The sequence below is a fragment of the Bidens hawaiensis genome, unplaced genomic scaffold, assembly GCF_021521415.1.
Source record: "Bidens hawaiensis isolate Kalapana, Puna unplaced genomic scaffold, B.hawaiensis_p1.1 tig00040164_1, whole genome shotgun sequence".
NCBI lineage: Eukaryota > Viridiplantae > Streptophyta > Magnoliopsida > Asterales > Asteraceae > Bidens > Bidens hawaiensis.
The window spans coordinates 173,614-190,401 of record NW_027497093.1 but is presented as its reverse complement, the minus strand read 5'-3'; the positions used below and the strand labels follow the sequence as shown (position 1 = coordinate 190,401).

Below are 16,788 nucleotides of genomic sequence, written 5' to 3'. Positions count from 1 at the left end.
ATTGTCTTTTCTAAAATTTCTTTTTACTACTGATCATGATCTCTAAGACTATGAGGTATGGATGTCTCTTTGCTTCTTAATTTAAAGTGATACGTCAGCGTCACATCATACTATGCTCCACTCTATTTCTTTTCACAATGTCAAAGAAATGATCATCAATTTATCACTTCACTCTTTTTGAATAAAATACTAATATTTATATAACTAAATTTAATTTAGTATGGCCAAAACTAATTTAATCTAACTAAAACTAAAAAATTAAATATAACTAAAAATGCATTTATTAACTAAAATACTTGTTTTTGAAAAATAAATATGCTTTCGTTAAATTTATACCAGGTTCATTAAAATAACTGAAATTAAAACTTAATATGTATTTAATTTTTTAATAACAATTATAAATGATTAGCAAAAGATTAATTAGTATGCCAAATTAATTTATATAACTACAATTTCGGGAGGATTGGGCAATAAAGGTTGTACTTGATGCAGAGTGAGTTGTACTTTTCATCAGCTATATCAGTTATATGACTGCTTGTCAATTTTGCATCAAATACTTTACTTGATTTTGGCGGGGCCCTTTAACTGAACAACACTGCTTTATGACACATTGCATAACATGCGTCTCACATGCATATCATCGTCGTCATCCATCTGACCCCAAACCACCTCATTTCAACTGCACACACCTCCACCGCTGTGACCGACAACAGCTGTCACCGGTTACCACGAATCGATTACGCATGGAAATAAACATGGAAGAAATAGAGAATTTACCGGAAAAGACGGTTCAAGGTATAATTCATTTCATTCTTTGTTTAGAATTAGGGTTTCATTGTGTTGCGGAATATTAGAGAAATTGATGTGTTAACTGCTTAATGTTCGTTATTTTTTAGGGGACCAGATTGAACACATCAAGATATGGGGACTGAGGAATCTTCCATTCAGTAAGCTTCTACCAAAGCTCAAACTTTTGGTAATTTGGCATCATGGGATTATTGATTCTTCAGTTTGAACAACGTCAAGCGCCAACACCGTGATGTTGTTCTTCCTTGCCGTCGCTAATCATTCCAGGCCCGGTTTTCTGGTGGAGGCGGCGATGGGGCATTGGGGGGCGTGTTCTTAACCCGTATTCAACTTCTGATTGTTATTTTGTTTGTACAGATGGTCTTTGAAGCTTCAACTGGGCAGAGACATGATGTCAATTTCATCAACCTTCAAGACATGGTGCACTCCTTATTCATACTTTCTTTACATGTTATGTGGACACCCATGAATTCAATTTACAAAAAGATTTGTTTTCTTCTATTTTTACTCAAATGTTGGTCAAACTTTTTTTTGTTATTTCAAATGTGTAGCTGGTCAAATTTTGGTTTGGTCAAATGTTATTTGTAGTGCTAATTTGTGGTAAGTAGGTTTATTATAGTCTCCACTTTAGAGTGTGACAATCTGATTAAATACCGATCTTTATCCTTTTTCAGTTCAGTTATTCGTTACAAGGAATACGTTTTCAGTTTGGTCTCTTATTCGACAAGGAATATCACACGTAAAGGTAAGCCACTTTTCTGTTTCATATATCTTTGGAAATGAAAGGTTGTGCATCCCTAATGATGGCTACTGTATGATGTTCTTTTGGTGAAAAAAAATACATACTATATTTTCTGAATTGTTATCAACTCTACAAATTTGCCAACAAATGCTTACCAGTAGCTTTACAATTTACAATTTCACATGATTGACCAATATTCTAATCTGATTGACCAATATTCTAATCTGATTATTATTATTATAATTATTATTAGCTTTTATATAGCTGTTAAACTGTGATCTTATTATTAATATTATTATAATTAGTAGTAGTTTGTATAAAACTGTTAAACTTTGATTTCCTTTATTTTGCTTCATACACATGTACTTAGAGCCGATGGTCTCTCTGGAAGCCACCTCTTCATTCCTTTGGATGGAGGTACGGGGTGCCTACATCCCACCCTCCCCAGACCCTACTTTTAGCTTTGCTGTCGGTGGGATTTTACTGGGCATGATTGATATATTTGATTGAACTTCAAGCCTTCAAGACCCAAGTTCAAAATGATAAGGTACTACATAATTAAACCCTTTTAGTGGCTTACAAGGGTCAAGCTAGGTATCAACTTAAAGCAAATTGGATCGGATTGGGTAACAAGTGAAAATGGGTTATGTAACGGGTCTGGTCAACCTATTCAAAATGGGTCAGTCAGATTGGGTAAAATGTCACACCCCCATCTTAGGCCTAGGAGCATGACTCAACAGTTAGTATCGTAATTGTATATAAATCAGAGTTGCGTTAATTTGCGGAAGACTTATAAAACTTTAAGGATCAAAGTGTAACATTTATATATACAATCAAAAGATGGGATTGTAAAACACCCGTTTAGAGTTGTTAACAAAAGATTACTTGTTTATGTTTACAAACCACCATATATTAAAGTTTACAAAAGAAATCTGAGCCATCGGATATTTATAGCACTTCGATACTTCCAAGTGCTATCATTGTTCACCTGCAAAATGTAAGAAAATACGTCAGCAACGATTGCTGGTGAACACGCTGACACAAAAGAACTTTTACTTTATTACCCCTCGAGACTACGCCTGCCTCGACCCAACGTGGCTTAGTAATAACAAAGTCAAATAACACATTATAAATTTGAACCTCTACTCTAGGTCACCTCAGCAAACACCGCAGCGTTCGACTTAATTAAGTACCCGTAAATATACACATAAGGTCGTACTCCCTGCAGGAGAGTGTCCAACGACCAAGGGTGGTGCGATCATGCCCATACATCGCATAGTAAAACCTATGTAAGGATCCAGACACACGTATACAATAGCCTGAGGGCTAGGTTCATACCCTTATTTATAACGGTTTTAGGAACACATAGTTCCTTGTAAATAATTTCATATAACAAGTTGACTTATTTTGAAAACAAGTTTAAAAGTTTGGGGGCGTATTCACCATATCTCTTTAGGATCTTCTTCACTCACCGTCCAAGGGTCTTTCCCTTATTTATCTCGCACCTATAGTACGAGTATAAACATTTGTTAGTCGGATACACGATCCGGCTTAAGACCTTTAGTCTTATCTCAATCCTCGATGAACCTTTAGTTCATTTTCTTTTACTTGAAAACCTTTAGTTTAAAAGTAAATTATAAACCTTTAGTTTATAATAAAAACCCGACGTTTCTTCTTCTCTAAGAAACATAAACATTTTCGTTTATTATTTAAGAATACTCTTTATTCATTAAATAATATTTTCATAACAAAGAATATATACATATATACTTACACACATATATATGTAATCAAAATATTCAATATTCATTCTTTCATTCATTTCTTTGTTATGTTTTCTTTTCTTTTATCGAGGTATCGAGTATAACCTCGACTTAGGGTTTAAGCCTTTAATATAATATTGAATTATATTGAATTCATTATTACGCCTAACCTTAGTGGCGTATAGAAACCCTAGAGACTTGAGCAGCACTCCGACGCCGCTTTACTTTTCTCGACACGCAAATTGAGGAACGCCAAATCTTCAACACATGATGGCACACTTATCGAGACTCATTGCCTTTTCGACAAAAACCGTCTTGGTATGTGGGTGGAGGGTGGCACGCACTTCGAGGAAACGTAGTACACAAACGAGGGATCGGGGCACGCTTATCGAGGCAGATCGTTAATATGATTATCGGGATCTAGTGAGAAGTTAGAGAGAGAGTGGAGAGCTGAGTTTGGATGTGAAAATATGAAATCCCGGACCTGCTATTTGTAGAGCTCAAATTGGTTCCCATCGCGTACCGGCAGACCTATCGCGTATCGCGATATAGGTCTGCAGACTCACAGCGTAGACCTGCCACGTGATGACACGTGGCAACACGTGGCACATGTGTCACAACGTGTCAGAAGCTCCATCGCGGTACGCGATGGGCTTCTCCTTTTGTCCATCGCGTAGCGCGATAAAATCAAAATTTTCATTTTTAACCCTCAAGTTTAGAATTTAGCAATTTTAGTCCCTAGACTTTGGAAAGTTGATACTTTGAACTCGAAATTTTCACGATGTTACATAAAAGGTCAAAACGAATCAAGTCAGGTTTGGTCAGATTGGGGAACACCTTTGGTAACGGGGAAAACAACATTGATGGACCATCCCATAATAACTAATTAGTTTAAAGTCCATTTTAATAAAGAATATATGCAAATCTAAAAGTTTACTCTATAACCCAAAATATGTTTCTGAATCAACTAAATTACTAAATACTTCGTATCATTAAGTATTGGTAATGGTTTAGCTTTTGACTTGATTTCTTGCACTTTGCAGCATATAAACTAAATGGTAAAGATAAAGAAAGTTAAATTTGGCATTCTTTATCATATGGATGTGGTTAACATTTTGACAGGTGGTCATTATATGACATTTTTTATTTATTAATGTACACACTCACATCTTATACACGTGTTAAAAAGTCTTCCTTAGAGCACTATCTGTTTATCTTTGACATCTTTTTAAAACAATTTGACAATATATATTACTTTTGTGTATTTGCTTATTTTACTTTGTACATTATGCTTCCTTATTTGTGTGCGACTCATGTTTTTACGGTTTAACAGCTTCGCCGCAACGCGGCGGGTCTTATTACTAGTTTAGTTATAAATACAACTGAAATTATAACTAAATTAGATAAAATATTAGTCTTTAAACAAAAGAATAAATCATTGGGTTGTGCTTCAAACTAAAATTTAAAATCCTAAATTTAGTCACCGGTGGTGGCCTTCTTCTTCCTCACCCTGGTCTTCATCTTTTTCTTTACAATTAGAACTTGCCTCTTATCTTCTTTTACTCTATTGCTATTTCTTAGTAAAAATCAACAAAAAAAAGGGGCTGAATAATTGTGTAAGGAATTTCTTCTTCCTCACCCTGGTCTTCATCTTTTTCTTTACAATTACAACTTGCCTCTCACCTTGAAACAAATCTTGTCCTCGAGATTGCTTTATTCAAACAAGTGGGGGTATTTCTTTTCTAATTTCCAATTCAAGTTCCCACGTATATTCGGGCCCTCTGCGCGAGTCCCATTTAACTTTCACAATTTTCAAAGTTCGTCTCTTTAATTTCTTTGTTTTCGAATCTTCAATTTTAATTGGACGTTCTATGAATTTTAAATTCTCGTTTATTTCTACGTCTTTTAATGGCATAGCCAAAGATTTGTCGGTCAAGCATTTTCGCAGATTCGGAACATGGAATACATCATGTATCCCTTTCATTTCCTCGGGCAGTCGTAATCGGTATGCAACAGTGTCGATTCGTTCGAGTACCTCCAAAGGTCCAACGAATCGAGGACTCAATTTTCCTTTCTTACCGAAGCGACCTATGCCTTTCCAAGGCGAGACTTTCAACAGAACCTTGTCACCGACATTAAATTCTAACGGCTTTCGACGGACATCGGCATAACTCTTTTGACGATCTCGTACCGTCTTAAGTCGTTCTCGGATTTAGAGAATCTTGTCGGTGGTTTCTTGGACAATTTCGGGTCTAGATAACTGATTGTTTCCAGTTTCAGACCAACACACAGGCGTTATACACTTTCGACCATACAACGCCTCAAATGGTGCGGTTTGAATACTTGCGTGATAACTATTATTATACGAAAATTCCATTAGGGGTAAGTGGTCATCCCAACTTCCACCTAAATCGATCACACAAGCGCGGAGCATATCTTCCAACGTTTGAATCGTCCTTTCACTTTGCCCATCGGTTTGCGGATGATAGGCAGTGCTCAGGTTCAACTTTGTACCAAGAGCTTGTTGGAAGCTTTTCCAAAAATGAGACGTAAAACGACTGTCTCGATCAGATATTATAGACAGCGGTACTCAATGCAAAGAGACAATGGTGTTTACATAGATACGCGCTAATCTATCCATTGAGTACTACTCATTAATGGGTATGAAATGTGCGGACTTTGTTAAACGATCCACAATTACCCATATTGCATTGTGTTGTCGAGTCGTCTTTGGGAGTTTGGTTATGAAATCCATAGTAATTAACTCCCACTTCCATACAGGAAGTTCGGGTTGCTGAAGCAATCCCGAAGGCTTTTGGTGTTCAGCCTTGACTTTCAAACAAGTTAAGCATTTCGCAACATGCGAAGCGACATCCCTTTTCATCCCATTCCACCAATAGTTTGTCTTAAGATTGTGGTACATCTTATCACTTCCGGGATGCATCATGTGTTTCGACTTATGAGCTTCGTTCAAAATTTTCTCACGCAATCCTCCAACGATTGGTACCCAAATCCTATTTCCAAGTCTAAGGATACCATCATCACCTTTGACTAACGAGTCAATGGTGCTATTACGTTTTTCATCGGAGATTTGGTTTTCGTTGATCACTTGCGTTTGCGCGGATTTGATTTGCTCAAAAAGATCAATTTGAAGCTCTAGACGTAACGCTCGAACTCTTTTTGGTTTCTCGTGTTCTTTACGACTTAAGGCGTCAGCCACAACGTTGGCTTTACCTTCATGATAACAATCTCGCAATCATAGTCGTTAAGCGTTTCCATCCATCGCCTTTGGCGCATGTTGAGCTCTTTTTGGTCGAAAATGTGTTTCAAACTTTTATGATCGTTATACACGGTAAATCTAACTCCATAGAGATAGTGCCTCCATATCTTAAGTGCAAAGATTATGGCGCCTAACTCTAGATCATGAGTCGTGTAGTTCTTCTCGTGTACTTTAAGTTGACGAGAGGGGTAGGCTATTACCTTCCTGCGTTGCATTAGTACGCATCCCAAGCCAGAGTGAGATGCGTCACTAAATACCACAAAGTCCTCAGTACCTTCTGGCAAAGCCAAAATAGGTGCTTGAGTGAGCTTTTGTTTAAGTATATTGAACGCCTTTTGTTGCTTCGTTCCCCATTCATACTTGATATTCTTGCGAGTTAAGGAAGTTAAGGGAACGACGATACGAGAAAAATTTTCGATAAACCTACGGTAATAGCCAGCCAAACCTAAGAAACTTCGGATCTCGGTTAGCGACTTTGGAACCTCCCACTTAGAGATAGCTTCAATCTTAGCGGGGTCCACTTGAATACCGTTAACATTGATGATGTGACCAAGAAATTGCACCTCATGCAACCAGAACTCGCATTTTGAGAACTTGGAGTACAACATCTCGGTCCTAAGGATTTCAAGCAATGTTCGAAGGTGGACTTCATGATCAGCCTTGGACTTAGAATAAATAAGTATGTCGTCGATGAATACGATAACAAATTTATCTAAGTATGGCTTACAAATACGGTTCATTATCTCCATGAACGCGGCCAGAGCATTAGTAAGTCCAAACGGCATAACCGTGAACTCGTAATGTCCATACCTTGTTCGAAAAGCAGTATTTGGAATGTCTTCGGATTGGACTTTAAGTTGGTGATAGCCGGAACGAAGATCGATTTTAGAAAAGAAGCTAGCACCTTGAAGTTGGTCGAAAAGATCATCGATACGAGGAAGTGGATATCGGTTTTTTATTGTGACTTTGTTCAACGCACGATAATCGATACACATTCGCATGGAACCATCCTTCTTTTTTACGAATAGAATTGGCGCTCCCCAAGGCGACGAACTTGGTCGAATGAAATCTTTCTCCAATAATTCATCGAGTTGTTTCCTTAACTCCTTCATTTAGGTTGGCGCTAAGCGGTACGGAGCTTTGGTGATCCGAGCAGTACCAGGAATAAGATCGATCCTAAACTCTACTTCACGATCGGGAGGGATTCCGGGAAGTTCATCAGGAAAGACATCGGAATATTCGGAAACAATAGGAACGTCTTTGATTTCTTTTGGCTTAGACTCTTCAGTGACGTAGGCCATGAATGCGAGGCATCCTTGATTCAAACATTTGTTAGCCCTAATCATAGAAATTATGCTAACTTGGCCAGCGTCTTTATCCCCTTCAATTCGAATCGTTCGTTTATCGGGGGCTTGAAGTTCAACAGTTTTGCTATTGCAGATGATACGGGCTTGGTTACTGGATAACCAATCCATACCAAGTACAATATCAAAACCAGCCAGACTCATGGGTAACAAACAAATAGGCAGAATATAACCAGCTAAGAGAATTTTTCGTTTTCAAGGGCTTCGGAGATCTTAACGATTTCGCCACTAGTAGTCTCGACGCTTAGAGTTTTATCTAATTTTGTTAATGGTTCGTTTAATAGACTACAGAAACTATAATATATAAAACTTAAATTTGCACCTGAATGAATAAAAATCTAGCATAGGTGTCATTGACTAGAAACGTACCGGTGATGGTTTCTGGCACATCAGCGGCCTTCTTTGTGTCGAGTACGAAGACTCGAGCGTTTCCTTTCTTGTTTTGGCCACTTCCACCCGCACCACCAGCAACAGGTTTGTTCTTTGGGCACTCGAAACTTAGATGGCCCATTTCCTTGCAATTGAAGCAAGTCATTTTCTTCTTCCAACAGTTAGCAGCGTCATGTCCTGCACGATTACAGGATTCACAGACTTTAGGAGACGGGGAGAAATTGCATCGACCCTTGTGGTACCTCCTACAGGTCTTACATGGCGTAGAATTGTTTCGGTTTACGCCATTGCTTCTAAAGTTGGAACTTCCTCCAGTCTTTCCTTGAGCAGTTGTTGGTGTCACCTTCTTGTCCTCTTCCTTGTTGCGGACTAAGCCGCCCATCAAATAACCGGCTAACTCCATCGCAGAGTCAGCGGTTTGAGGCAGGTGAGACCTCACCATCTCGCCGATTTCCCGCGGTAGTCCCCATATGTATCCTGTAACTTTGCTGGAATCAGGGTTAACCAGCTGGGGAACAAGGCGATAGTACTCGAGGAATTTGATATTGTACTCTCGGAGGTTTGTCCCTACGACCTTATGATTAAGGAATTTAGTTTGGATTCGGTCGGTTTCATGCATGGGACAAAACTTTCCCATCACCATAGCCTTAAACTCATCCCATGTCAGGCCGTACATCACGTCTCTTCCTTTACTCATCAATAACGCATTCCGCCACCCATGCGCCTCTCCCTTAAACATCAGGGCAGAGTACTGGATTTTCTCCTCCTCAGAACACTTACTTGTTATAACGATAGTCTCCATCTCCTCGAGCCATCTCACGGTTGTGATAGCTCCCTTCTCACCATGGAACTCTTTCGGTCCATAGTATTTGAAATCTTTAAATGAACAACCACTGATTTTGAGTTTCTTGAACTCTTTCCTAACTCCACCATCGGCGTTAGATTCATGAACACTACCCTCATCACGAGAGGGTTTCGGACGGGATTTTACGGATTTCGAGGGATGAACAGAAGTATTAACAGATCGGGAAGGTTTGGATTGTCTAGATTGAGATCTAAACTCAGATTCTTCCCTAACAGCTTTCTTTATCATCATTTGAATTTTGTTCATGTATTTCTCGGGAATTTCTTCCTCTCGCTCGTTCTCAGGGCCTTTCCCCTTATCTCTCATTTCTTTTTCTTTTCGAGCGTTTCATTATTGTTACTTTGTTCAGACATTTTCTCTTAATATGTCTTTTAACTGAAATTTAGCAAATTTCTTATATTAAACATACATTTTATTTATTATACATTTATATATATATATATCCCAAGATATATATTTCATATTACACATACTTATATATATCGTTCCAACGATATATATATATATATCCATATCTTGTCCTATCATTACATAAGAACGTTTCAAACGTTCTTTATTTATACACATAACATACATGACTATTTTTACACACATAACTTCTCATCGTACTCCATCATCTTCAGTTCTTCAAGAACTTCTTCACAACCTTCGTTAGTTTGTTGCACTTTCGAAGGAGTGTTTCTCTAACTTTCTTCTTTTTCTTTTCTTCCTCGTCTACCTTCTTCCTCCAATCGTCGGTTTCGCGTAAAGCACGATCTAAATGCTCTTCATACGATTGTGGGACTACGTTGGGGTATACATATTGTGGAGGTGGGTCACGGTAACCCAGTGTCACCATCTCGTAGTGATTCCTCGGTTCTGGATATGGAACATACTCCATATCGGATGAAAGGTAGAGGTAAGTCTTGGTAGCTTGATTCTGTTCTCGAATTTCATCGGCATGTTCTTAAATTGAGGGAATTTCTCCTTGGAATGGTGGGAAGCTTGATGAAGTTTGAATCCTAAGTTTCTCAAGGTATTGGACATAGGGCTCCACAGAACCATAGCTTGCGTTTTGGGAAGTGAGTGATCCTTCCATTGGGCTTGACATCTCATTAGGGTTATCAGGATGCTCTTCTTCCGCTTCTTCCTCAATCTCTTCCCCAGGTTCCTCCTCTTCTTCGAGATCATCCTTTTCATCGGGATCCTCCTCTTCTTCGGGTTCTTCTTCTTCCGGTTCATCTTCCTCCATGGTTTGTGTAGTCTCAATGTTTATTGGGGACATCTGAAAAATTTCAGAGGGCATCATTACCCTCATCCTTGGTTTGCGGGATGTCCCTTCATCGTTGTTGGGTTGAGAGTTGACTTCCTTAAAAGTAGAGCTTCCAGTAAACCATCGGCATGGATCGGAGTGACATTGCATCCAACCGGAAGATGTGGATCTCGGTTCCTCCTTAATATGTATGTTGGAGAGGAATGCGTAGGATGGGTGAGGATTTGGTAGGTATCCAGTTGGGTAGCCTTGAGGTATCTCTGAGGGTTGGTACTTTGAGTGTCTTGGTGGTTCAATACTTGGTTTTGGTGGACTATCGGGAACATCTATTGGGTAGTGTCTACTTCCGGGATAGTACACAGGTTTGGTCAAATCTCGTTCCACATCTTGGTCAAAGTATGCTTCATAATAACCATCGCTCATATTGTACTCGGGGTAAGGTTCGACGATTCCGGCCTCCTTTGCCTTGCGCACATAATTCTCCATATGAGCTTTGAATGACATCTAATATTTTGGGTGGTTTAGAATGTAGAATGGGAAAGAAAGGTTACCAGCCTATCTTATCCCTAAAACACATAAACAATTATTTCCTAAACTTGGATCAAAGCTTGGGTTTTGTTTTATGGTACCCAATTCGCTAAGATCGATGGCTCTGATACTAACCTGTCACACCCCCATCTTAGGCCTAGGAGCATGACTCAAAAGTTAGTATCGTAATTGTAAATAACTCAGAGTTGCGTTAATTTGTGGAAGACTTATAAAACTTTAAGGATCAAAAGTGTAACATTTATATATACAATCAAAAGATGGGATTGTGAAACACCCGTTTAGAGTTGTTAGCAAAAGATTACTTGTTTATGTTTACAAACCACCATATATTAAAGTTTACAAAAGAAATCCGAGCCATCGGATATTTATAGCACTTCGACACTTCCAAGCGCTATCATTGTTCACCTGCAAAATGTAAGAAAATACGTCAGCAACGAATGCTGGTGAACACGCTGACACAAAAGAACTTCTTTTACTTTATTTGTAAGGCCCCGTTACCGGTAGCCTTACTTTCGTGTTGGATTTACTCATAAACGCTGTTCTATTATCAGAGTTAATTAAAAACATTCGCGGAATATAAAAACTTTAATAAAACATTTCATAACAATTCAAAACTTGTCTTAAACAACCAACTTGTCTTTCGAAAACTAAGTAATTAAAACATAACACGCCCCGAGCCTTCCGATGCCAGTCTCTTATTCAACGCCACGTGTCTCCTCAAGCGAGCTGCCTCATCCTACTCACCTGCGTGCATACTAAAAGTCAGCTACGCTGAGTGAGTTCTAGTTAATCATACATTATACAATACACACAAACTTATATTCTTTCATTCACACTTTCATACTTTCTTTTGTACTAACTTGCTTCCATATCTTACGTTATAAAAAGCATTACGCCCTACATTCCTAAAGTATTATTAGAGCTCGGTACCCTCCTTCCTCGAGTATTATTAGGGCTCGGTACCCTCCTTCCTCGAGTATTATTAGGGCTCGGTACCCTCCTTCCTCGAGTATTATTAGGGCTCGGTACCCTCTTTCCTCGAATATTAGTAGGGTTCGGTTCCCTAGTTCTCGAATGTTAGTAGGGTTCGATTCCCTCTTCGTTACCATACAACCATACATCATACCTCGAGTATTATTAGGGCTCGGTACCCTTTTCGTAACCATACAACCATCATTTCCTTCTTTTATTAACTTTATCACGTTCATACACATAAGCATACATATCATACTTACCTTAAACATAGCGTTACAACCTGACAGTACGTGCAATATCCGAAGATCATTCACGTACCATCAAGCAATCATTCATAAATTTCACATTATTCACATAAGGCATACACTTATCTCTTAGGATAAGCGTATTAACAAACATATTGAGTATGCACACAGCCCCGAAAACATAACACATAAATGGGGCTAGAAACTCACCTGAATGCGGTTACGTTCACCGTTAATCGTAATCCCTTTCTTCAGTTGTGCACGGCTGACTGTATAATAAGTACACGTATCAATTAACTATCACTACTCATATCATCTTTCTAGTCTTAGCTACTACCCACAACGAACGGGGGTCCGGGGGCAACGCCCCTGGTAGCGGGGTCTAGGGGCGGCAGCCCCTAGCAGGGTCCAAGGGGCAGAGCCCCTGGCTGGGGTCGAGCTGCCAGGTCAGCTTGGAAAAATTTTATTTTCATTAACTGTCTTAACGCATTTCCTATTAGGATTTTAAGTTACTATTTTATTCACCTACTCATTCGTTAGCCCGATTCGGTACCTTAAAATGCATGTTAAGCGAACTTAACTTAAGCGAACTTAAGGTTCGGCAAACTTAAGACTCGGCGAACTTAGAGTCCCGCAAACATATGGTTCAGCGATGTTGATAAGGTAGGCGAACTTGCTTGTAGCGAACTTAACATCAAGCGAAGTTAGGTTTGGCGAAGTTAACCTTAAGCGAACATATGCCAGGCGAAGTTGTCAGGGGCGAACTTGGCTGGCGAACTTGCTTGAAGGCGAAGTTGGCTTGCAGGCGAAGTTATTCAGCATTCGCCTCTGTTCATTCGTAATCACCAGAATCACCCTCGTTTCATCGAGAAATTCTTGGATATGACGTTAACAAGTCCCGCGATCATTCCCATGGCCTTGTTTGGGTAAAACTTAGCCCGGAATGACGTAAAGTTTGGACCTTTATGGTAAAAACGTTCAATACAAGATTTACAGTTTATCCTATACGAACCGTATCTGTTTATGGGTTCATTGGATTCGTCCTAGCATCAAGTTCGTTGCTTTACGTTTCGTTTAGAGCCGATCTATTATAGTTTCAAGTTTCATGGCTAACCGTCTATTAAAATATGAACTTTAAGATCGAAATCATACCTTTATGTTTTCGTTTTGGTTTCGGTTAGCTAGCTTATGAACTTTGGATCTTGTATAACTCTTGAATCACGTTTTCTTGCTCAGATTTCACCTCTCTCTCGCTCGGCCGCGTATGGTGTGTGTGTTTGGAGTGTGTAGAGATTAAGATGGAATGAAATGAGGTTTAGGGTTTTATGGTGGTTTAGGAGGATATTTATATTCCCCAAGGCCCATGGACCTAAAGCCCGTTACCCTTTAATCCATCTTATTTAATCCCAATCCATGATCTTTTCTTTATTTAGCATAAATTAATTATTAACACTCGATAACTAAACACAACTTTCTTTATTTAATACTAGAATTATTTTAGGATGTTACATTATTACCCCTCGAGACTACGCCTGCCTCGGCCCAACGTGGCTTAGGAATAACAAAGTCAAATAACACATTATAAATTTGAGCCTCTACTCTAGGTCACCTCAACAAACACCACAGCGTTCGACTTAGTTAAGTACCCGTAAATATACACATAAGGTCGTACTCCCTGCAGAAGAGCGTCCTACGACCAAGGGTGGTGCGATCGTGCCCATACATCGCATAGTACCACCTATGTAAGGATCCAGACATACGTATACCACAGCCTGAGGGCTAGGTTCATACCCTTATTTATAACGGTTTTAGGAACACATAGTTCCTTGTAAATAATTTCATATAACAAGTTGACTTATTTTGAAAACAAGTTTAAAAGTTTGGGGGCGTATTCACCATATCTCTTTAGGATCTTCTTCACTCACCGTCCAAGGGTCTTTCCCTTATTTATCTCGCACCTATAGTACGAGTATAAACATTTGTTAGTCGGATACACGATCCGGCTTAAGACCTTTAGTCTTATCTCAATCCTCGATGAACCTTTAGTTCATTTTCTTTTACTTGAAAACCTTTAGTTTAAAAGTAAATTATAAACCTTTAGTTTATAATAAAAACCCGACGTTTCTTCTTCTCTAAGAAACGTAATCATTTTCTTTTATTATTTAAGAATACTCTTTATTCATTAAATAATATTTTCATAACAAAGAATATATACATATATACTTACACACATATATATGTAATCAAAATATTCAATATTCATTCTTTCATTCATTTCTTTGTTATGTTTTCTTTTCTTTTATCGAGGTATCGAGTATAACCTCGACTTAGGGTTTAAGCCTTTAATATAATATTGAATTATATTGAATTCATTATTACGCCTAACCTTAGTGGCGTATAGAAACCCTAGGGACTTGAGCAGCACTCCGACGCCGCTTTACTTTTTACCTTTCTCGACACGCAAATTGAGGAACGCCAAATCTTCAACACATGATGGCACGCTTATCGAGACTCATTGCCTTTTCAACAAACACCTTCTTGGTATGTGGGTGGAGGGTGGCACGCACTTCGAGGAAACATAGTACACAAATGAGTGAACAGGGCACGCTTATTGAGGCAGATCGTTAGTATGATTATCGGGATCTAGTGAGAAGTTAGAGAGAGAGTGGAGAGCTGAGTTTCGATGTGAAAATATGAAATCCCGGACCTGCTATTTATAGAGCTCAAATTGGTTCCCATCGCGGTACGCGATGGGTCCCTGGGCAGACCTATCGCGTACCGCGATATAGGTCTGCTGACTCACAGCGTAGACCTGCCACGTGTTGACACGTGGCAGGCTCCGCTCCACGTGGCAACACGTGGCAGCAGTGTTGCCACGTGGTGACATGTGGCAGCACCTAGTGCCATCGTGTGCCACGTGGCACACGTGTCACAACGTGTCAGAAGCTCCATCGCGGTACGCGATGGGCTTCTCCTTTTGTCCATCGCGTAGCGCGGTAGGACAAGAAATCAAATTTTTCATTTTTAACCCTCAAGTTTGGAATTTGGCAATTTTAGTCCCTAGACTTTGAAAAGTCGATACTTTGAACTCGAAATTTTCACGATGTTACATAAAAGGTCAAAACGAATCAAGTCAAGTTTGGTCAGATTGGGGAACACCTTTGGTAACGGGAAAACAACATTGATGGACCATCCCATAATAACTAATTAGTTTAAAGTCCATTTTAATAAAGAATATATGCAAACCTAAAAGTTTACTCTATAACCCAAAATATGTTTCTGAATCAACTAAATTACTAATACTTCGTATCATTAAGTATTGGTAATGGTTTAGCTTTTGACTTGATTTCTTGCATTTTGCAGCATATAAACTAAATGGTAAAGATAAAGAAAGTTAAATTTGGCATTCTTTATCATATGGATGTGGTCAACATTTTGACAGGTGATCATTATATGACACACACTCACATCTTATACACGTGTTAAAAAGTCTTCCTTAGAGCACTATCTGTTTATCTTTGACATTTTTTTAAAACAATTTGACAATATATATTACTTTTGTGTATTTGCTGATTTTACTTTGTACATTATGCTTCCTTATTTGCGTGCGACTCAAGTTTTTACGGTTTAACAGCTTCACCGCAACGCGGCGGGTCTTATTACTAGTTTAGTTATAAATACAACTGAAATTAAAACTAAATTAGATAAAATATTAGTATTTAAACAAAAGAATAAATCATTGGGTTGGGCTTCAAACTAAATTTTAAAATCCTAAATTTAGTCACCGGTGGTGGCCTTCTTCTTCCTCACCCTGGTCTTCATCTTTTTCTTTACAATTACAACTTGCCTCTTATCTTCTTTTCCTCTATTGTTAATTTTTAGTAAAAATCAACAAAAAAAAAGGGGCTGAATAATTGTGTGAGGAAGGATTTGGGCGGTGAAATTTTCACGATTCCCTTGCCGCTGGGCGGCACCAACATGCCTGGGGCGGTGTTTTCTGCCGGCACCGCTCGCAAGGTCACTGTTCCAGCAGCATCCTGGCATCCACACCTTACAGCCTAAGGCCATATGTTATACTTTTCTTGTGAAATAGCGAACTCCATTTGCCCCATTAAAAATAGTAAAATATTGAATAAAAAGGAACACTAAAATCATCAAGTTTCTTTAACTTTTATGTTTGTATAATTAATTAAATAGTTTGGTGTAATAATGTATAAGATCAACTTTAATGGGGCGCCGTCCCCAACCATGGCGCCCCATAACGCTGGGAAGACCGGCTTCCGGGCCGTTATGGGCGTCATGGAAGGGGGAGTTGAAGAGCAATTTGATTGGTTGCTTTAATTTTTTTAATATAAAAAATAATAATGATGAAATGATTTAAAGGAACTCCATCAACTACATCGTTTTTGACTATAAAGTCTCTATAGTGACGTGACGCCACATGACGTATAACGTCCTTGTAGAGGCTCCATCCATTACACACGATCTATAATTGTTTTCTATGTTCAATAATAATAATAATATATAACAAATACAATTCCAATTGAGTTAATTGA

The 16,788-nt window shown here is 38.7% G+C and overlaps 1 long non-coding RNA gene across 2 annotated transcripts; it reads left to right on the top strand.

The window, feature by feature from the left end:
• Positions 1-672: 672 nt before the first annotated feature.
• On the top strand, positions 673-15,590 carry LOC143591913 (uncharacterized). Of its 2 annotated transcripts, none has more exons than XR_013145807.1 (5): positions 673-795; positions 897-947; positions 1,165-1,567; positions 2,068-2,249; positions 15,350-15,590. It is a non-coding gene; the product is annotated as an uncharacterized LOC143591913 (long non-coding RNA). The 2 variants fall into 2 exon arrangements; XR_013145806.1 differs by lacking the exon at positions 15,350-15,590 and adding an exon at positions 4,108-4,482.
• Positions 15,591-16,788: the final 1,198 nt, after the last annotated feature.